The sequence below is a fragment of the Asparagus officinalis genome, chromosome 1, assembly GCF_001876935.1.
Source record: "Asparagus officinalis chromosome 1, Aspof.V1, whole genome shotgun sequence".
NCBI classification, from domain to species: domain Eukaryota; kingdom Viridiplantae; phylum Streptophyta; class Magnoliopsida; order Asparagales; family Asparagaceae; genus Asparagus; species Asparagus officinalis.
In genome coordinates this window covers 84,660,692-84,667,132 of record NC_033794.1, presented here as the reverse complement: position 1 = coordinate 84,667,132, position 6,441 = coordinate 84,660,692, and the positions used below count along the sequence as shown (strand labels likewise).

The 6,441-nt window shown below is 45.6% G+C and overlaps 1 pseudogene; it reads right to left on the bottom strand.

Moving 5' to 3' along the window:
* The window catches only part of LOC109836797, a 7,539-nt pseudogene continuing 1,717 nt past the window's right edge, over positions 620-6,441 (bottom strand).

Here is a 6,441-nt window from a genome sequence, read left to right as displayed (position 1 = left end):
TATATGGTTATTCATCACAAAAGAAAGGTTTATTACTATTTATTCACACAGATTCATTATAAAATTTCAGGGTTTTACATTCTTCCCCCCTTAAAAGAATTTCGTCCTCGAAATTCGGAAATTATACGAATCTCAAAATATGAACTACTAGATAACATATAGAGATATTTACACTTAACGATCTAAAATGACAATATTCTCGTTTAAATCCTAATCTATTGGAACTAGTACATTGGGCGAAAAATCCAAACAAGGAACCCCCCATACATATACCATGTGTTCCAAAAGATTAAAAATTAAGCGAAAATATCTTCATTCTAGCGTTAAATGTAAACATAACCAAAGATATAAACATAAAGTAAGATATATAACATAATAAGAATTAATTTACCTGCTCAACCAAGTGTGGGTAGTCGCGATGCATGTCCTCTTCGCGCTCACGAGAAATCTCCTCAATGCCTCCTCGGTTCCACTGAACTTTTACTAAGGGAATCACCTTATTCCTGAGTCTCTTGTCCTCTCTGGCAAGTATACAAACTGGAATCTCAATAGTAGTCAAATCCTCCTGAAGCTCAATCTCTGGTGCATCTAATACTCGCTGCTGCTCCTCATCATGCAAGTGTTTCTTGAGCATAGAAACATGAAATACATTGTGTATACTAGACATCGATGCTGGAAGGTCTAGTCTGTATGACACAACTCCAACACGCTCCAGAATCTGAAATGATCCAATGTATCTCGGCGCAAGCTTCCCCCGTCGCCCAAATCGCTTTACGCCTTTCATACGCGATACCTTCAGCATGACTGAGTCTCCTACCTGAAACTCCAAGGGTCTTCGCCTCTTATCTGCATAACTCTTCTGCCGACTCTGAGCGGCTAGAATTTGCTCCCTGATCAATGCTACCTTCTCGGTAGTCTGCCTCACTAGCTCTGGCCCAAGCATCAAGCTGTCCTCTGGCTCTGCCCAACATATCGGCGATCTACAGGGCCTCCCGTACAATGCCTCATATGGAGCCATACCGATCGTCGCCTGATAACTGTTGTTATAAGCGAATTCTACTAATGGAATATGATCCTCCCAGTTGCCTTGGAAGTCAATGACACATGCCCGCAACATGTCCTCCAACACCTGATTTACCCTCTCTGTCTGACCATCCGTCTAGGGGTGGAATACACTGCTATAAGATAGCCTGCTGCCAAATGAGTCCTGGAAACTCCTCCAAAAATGTGAAGTGAAAACCGATCCTCGATCCGATACGATCGTGTCCGGAACTCCGTGAAGTTGAACTATCTCCCTAATGAAGATCTTCGCATAAGCCTCGGCTGTATAAGTGGTCCTCACTGGAATAAAATGTGCTGACTTCGTCAACCGGTCCACTATCACCCAGACAGAATCATTCCCCTTCTTCGACTTCGGAAACCCCACAATAAAATCCATGGAAATGTCTGCCCACTTCCACTCTGGAATGGGTAAAGGCTGAAGTGTCCCCGCCGGTCTCAGATGCTCTGCCTTCACCTGCTGACAGGTAAAACATCTAGCCACATAGTCTGTAATCTCTCTACGCATACCGCTCCACCAGAAATATCTCTTCAAGTCCTTGTACATCTTGGTGGTTCCTGGATGCACTGTGTACCGAGTACGGTGTGCCTCAATAAATAACTCAACTCTGTACTGGCTGGCACAACCAATCTACCCTTCATCCGTAGACCTCCGTCAGCTCCAATGGTCCAATCAGTCTTAGGCTCTTTGGAAATCTCCTCCTTTCGGATTTGAATCCAAGAGTCTCCCAACTGAGCTCTGACAACTCTGTCACTCCAAGATGGCTGCACTGTCACAGCTCCCAAAAATGCACTGGTTCCTCCAACCTCGGGTCTAAAATCAAACTGGCTAAGAGTGATAAGATCCCGATGTAGTGAACACCTCAAAGACGAAATCCAAGGTCGATGCTTCCTGCTTAATGCATCTGCTACGACGTTCGCCTTTCCCGAATGATACTGGATCGCGAACTCGTAGTCCTTAATAAACTCAACCCACCTCCGCTGTCTCTGATTGAGTTCCTTCTGGGAAAAGAGGTACTTCAGACTCTGGTGGTCTGTGAATAATTCAAACTGTACTCCATATAAGTAGTGCCTCCATGACTTCAGTGCAAATACCACCGCTACTAACTCCAAGTCATGAGTGGGATAGTTCTCCTCATGCACCCTCAACTGCCATGAGATATAGGCTACTACCCTCTGAGTCTGTATCAATACGCCTCCTAGGCCTACCAATGATGCATCTGTATACACAACGAATGTCCTGTCACTGCTCGGAATAGTCAGAACCGGCGCTGTAGTCAACTTAGCCTTCAAAATATCAAAGGCCTTCTGGCACTCCATGCTCCATATGAACTATACACCCTTCTTCGTAAGGCGGGTAACCGGTGTCAAAATCTTCGAGAAGTCCTGAATGAACTTCCTGTAATAGCCTGCTAAGCCCAGAAAGCTGCGAATCTCTGTCACCATCTTCGGTGGCTCCCAATCAAGAACTGCTGCGACCTTAGCTGGGTCCACTGCTATACCCTCCCTACTGATAACATGGCCAAGAAATCTAACTTCTGAAAGCCAAAACTCACACTTGATGAACTTAGCATACAACTGATGCTCCTGCAGAGTCCTCAAAGCTACTCGTAGATGCTCCTCGTGTTCTGCCTCTGATCTTGAGTAAATGAGTATATCATCGATGAAGATGATCACAAACTGATCTAAGAAGGGACGAAAAATCCGGTTCATCAAATCCATGAATACCGCGGGTGCGTTGGTCAACCCAAATGGCATGACCAAGAACTCGAAGGACCCATATCGAGTAAGAAAAGCGGTCTTGGGAATATCCATCTCCCGAACCCGCAGCTGATGATAGCCAGAACGAAGATCAATCTTCGAGAAATACTACGCTCCCTGCAGCTGGTCAAACAAGTCATCAATCCTAGGTAGTGGGTACCTATTCCGGATAGTGACCTTGTTCAACTCTCTATAATCTATGCATAATCTCATACTACCATCCTTCTTCTTCACGAAGAGGACCGGTGCGCCCCACGGAGAATGACTTCGGCGAATAAAACCCTGAGCTAACAACTCGTCCAACTGGGTCTGAAGCTCCCTCATCTCAGTTGGTGCCATGCGATAGGGTGCGCGGGATATCGGGGCTGTGCCTGGCTGCAACTCAATACAGAACTCCACCTCTCTCACTGGAGGTAATCCAGGTATGTCCTGAAAGACATCCTGATACTCCGAGACAAATCTAGTCTCCAATAACTCAGCACCCTGATCCCGTCGCATCACCTCCTCGATGTACGCCAGAAATGACTCCGCAAATCGGTTGCCCTGAGAGGTGGCTACAATCATCTCGGACCCGTCGGACACTCGCAACTTGTCTGTCTTCGCAAAATAGTCAATACTAATATGGTAGGAAGACAACCAATCCATACCAAGGATGACATCAAACTCGGACATGAACAACACTATCAAATCCACTATGAACTCCGACTCGTCTAGACTGACGGTACACCTCCTACAAACGCTCTCCAGAAGCGATACCTCACCTAAAGAGGTGGAAACAGATAACTCTGCTACTGGAGATGGAGAATATGGGACAATCTACCCCTGAGGAACCTCCTGAACTGCTCGAATCTGCCCCTCAGTCCTCTGAGCTGCTGGCGGTGCCTCAAGCTTGTTCTGTTGGCCCTGACCTCTACCCTGCTAGCACTGCTGCTACTGCTGGCTCGGACCCTTGCCCTGCTGGGCTCCTGCTGGTGCGCTATGACACTCTGTTGCCTTATGCCCGACCTTGTGACAATTAAAACAAGATCCCTGGAACTTGCGCTGCTGATGCGCTCTCTGATCCTGTTGGGGTCCCCTTTTATAAGGGCCCTGATGCTGCTGCTGATGTCCAGAAAAGGGTCTCTTGTTCTTGCTCTTATCCCCACTCTGTCCTGTCTTGGCCTTCCCTTCCTTATCCTTCTGGAACATAGTAGTCTCAATCTCCTGAGAAGTGGTAGCCTCAGCTACCTCCCTAACTGAATAAAACCTCCTTGACACGAGGTACCATCGGAGATTAGGGCGAAGCCCTGCTAAGAACATCTGGGCCTGACGCTCTCCCATCTGCCACATGCCCGTAAAATGTAGCAACTCCATGAATCGGCTCTCAAAATCCGCCACTGACTTGTCCCCCAGAGTCAATCGGGACAACTCGAGCTCTTTCCCAGTCCGTGCTGCAGAAGAAATGTACTGCCCATCAAAGAAGTATATGAAGTCCTCCCAGGTGAGGGTCATCCTCTGCTCTGGGGTAAACTGAAGTCGGTACCATCTCCCGGCATCTCCCTTCAGGCTATAGGATGCCAATCTCTGCTTCTGTACTGAATCTACACTGAGTATGTCAAGTATGTTGCTCACATCCTCCTTCCACTTATGGGCTGCAAGGGGGTCTGGTGACCCCTGGAACTCTGGTGCCCTCATCTTTTGGTCCTCTCCACCATACGGAGCCAAGCCTCCTGCTCTGTGGCTCTATCTGGGACTGCTAGAGGAATGGCTGCGGGTGTGATCCCTGGGGATCTCTCTCTGACAGGAACGACATGTATCCCCTGCTGCTGAGATACCGGTGGTGGTGGTGTCCGTGGTGTTATATGAGTCATCACCAACTCCTCAATGGCTGTCATCCAGGCGATAAGAGGAGCCATGATGTCCACCAAATACTAAGGAGCCTGCTGCGGCTCCGGGGGGGTCGGGTGGAGCCTGCTGAGGCTCGGATTGAGCTGGCTGCTGCTCTGATGGAGTCTGCTGTGACTCTGCCTGGCTAGCCCTCCGGGTACGAGGTCTACTGTGTCCTGTCATCTATCTCTGATCATAAGAAAATGAGAGTTTATGAGTCACAATGGACCTTATAAATAACGTATCACATTGAAATTTTTACAACATATAGTATTCACACAAATACTTTGAATTTACACTAGGTAGTTGTCAATAAATAAATAAATAAATAATTTCTCAAATTTTGAGATATACGCATATATCGCCCTCACTCATACTAGGAATTCCTTACGGACTCTATACATGAATCCTAAGAAACTCTATCCTAGCTTCACGACTCGACACAGGATGATCCTAAGGATACGAGAACTAGAGCTCTGATACCAACTATGACGCCCCTGGGTTCACACAAGGCTGCAGTCCAAGGTGAAACCAAGAATGTCAAACCTGCATTGCACCACACCGTGCAATAACATATTTCACCATCACAATTAATATCTATCTAGTAGAGTCAACAACATGTGCAGGTACAAAGCAAGTAGAAGATAATACAAGGAATAACTGAGGAAATGATAGTGACCACATTAATATCTCATCATCCCACAAATAGAAATACAAAGTCAGTGTCTAAATAAATAAACCGGAGTTCCTCACATTAATCAAATACAGAAAGTCTGAGTAAAGGAAAATAAGGCACACCGCCTTTACAACATCTAGAATATAGTCCTCAAATGACTAACAAAAATCTAAAGTGGAGCTCCAAATAAAACATAACTAAAAATAAGCAACTGGGCACTAAAGTGTGTCGCCATTAACCTGCGACTCTCCGGACTCCTGGCTCGTTACCTGAAATGGGGAGGGACAACGAGCATCAAAGCGCTAGCGAGCAACATCACAACCAACCCTAAGGGAAAAGGGCTCGTTGTATAAGAAAATACAATTAATATATAATAAGTCTCAAGCTCATAACTCTTAACTAAAAAGAAGTTTTAGTATTTAGAAATTTACAACACGAGCATAGGTACGTCGAGCGAAATACTCCAAACAAGGAAACCCTCATGTATATACCTTATATCTCAAATTGTAAATCCCTAAATACCAAACCCAAAGTCTAATACAGAAACAAGAATAAAGAGGAAAGCAACCCATCTCAGAATTTAAATACTGTGTTATGTCATAACCAAATAAGTGTCAAAGGTCAAAAATTTACATAAGTGTCATGTCCTGATTCAGATAAGTGTCGCACTCATAGCTTAACAAATGGTCAACACATGGTCTAATAGGTACGTGTCCAACACGAGGACTGAAATGGATTATAGTCCAACACGAGGACTTTAATGGATTATAGTCCAACACGAGGACTGAAGTGACATAGTTTCCCCAACACGTGGACCATATAGAAATCATCAATGAGATGTATGAAGAAATATACTTATACAAATTTCACACGCGTCCCGACGTATAAATTCTAAATTTGGTGCCCTCAGGTCACCTACCATTCTTAGATTCATGGCAACAGAGAACACTAGTATCAGATAGTCGAGGGAATCCCTCGAACACATGAAACACTCAGCAAAAACCAACTGTGCACAATACTATGCGGCGGTCGACCGCACCGGTCGACCGCACACGGAGATGAACTTCACTGTGCAGCGT